This window comes from Artemia sp. Qi Xiang Cuo, unplaced genomic scaffold (genome assembly GCF_049724085.1).
Source record: "Artemia sp. Qi Xiang Cuo unplaced genomic scaffold, ASM4972408v1 HiC_scaffold_22, whole genome shotgun sequence".
Lineage (NCBI taxonomy): Eukaryota > Metazoa > Arthropoda > Branchiopoda > Anostraca > Artemiidae > Artemia > Artemia sp. Qi Xiang Cuo.
Window position 1 is genome coordinate 4,569,116 of NW_028297431.1, and position 838 is coordinate 4,569,953.

The window sequence follows — 838 nt, forward strand, 5'->3', positions numbered from 1 at the left end:
ATTAATACACAAAGAATTATTCAAAGGATTAGTCCCTCTTCTAGCAAAGGGGGCTAAAAAGCGCCGAATTTTTTCGATTGGCCTGAGCAGAATGAAATTTTTAAAAATATATTGCACCCCCTCAAAATGTTTTCCGTGGGGAGGAGTTTTCTAGGGAGGATTAGCCTAGCATCATAAGGAACATCTTAATAAAAGTAGTAACATTAGATTCTTTTTTTTTTTGCTACCCCCCTCCTTGCTGAATGACCCTGCCTTATATTTTTGTTTTGAGATTTGTATTATACAGCATTGGAAGTGCCGATTAGACCAGGTAAGCCCCAATAAAATTCAGCTCATGGGCGCTCGAGCTAATATCCCTTAGCTCAGCTCCACAAGATTTATGATTCTTCTTGAAAACAGCGGCTAAATTTAGAATCATCGGAAGGATCTATTATACAAGCCTAAATAAAACGCTATTTGTGTGTCGTGCAAATAACAGCTCAAATAGGGATACATTCTTTTGTTAGTCAGTAAAAACAATGACAAAATCTCTGAATATTTTGATCACATACATAGTGATCGTCATCAGCAGATGTGATCGAAATATCCAGAGATTTTGTTATTCTTTTCACTGTCTAATAAAAGAATTCATGTATATTTGAACTGTTATTTGTACGTCATGGAAAAGCTGTATGGTCTTCGAAAACACGTCATTTTCATTTTTTTTTTACCATTTCGTTAATTTTGGTGTTTATATAAGGTTGACTTTTGCCAAAAGGAAATGGAGGGTATATTTATGTGAAACCTCTGAGACTACTTCTTAGTCTTAGATCTATCCATTGACAAAGCCAAGAAGAAA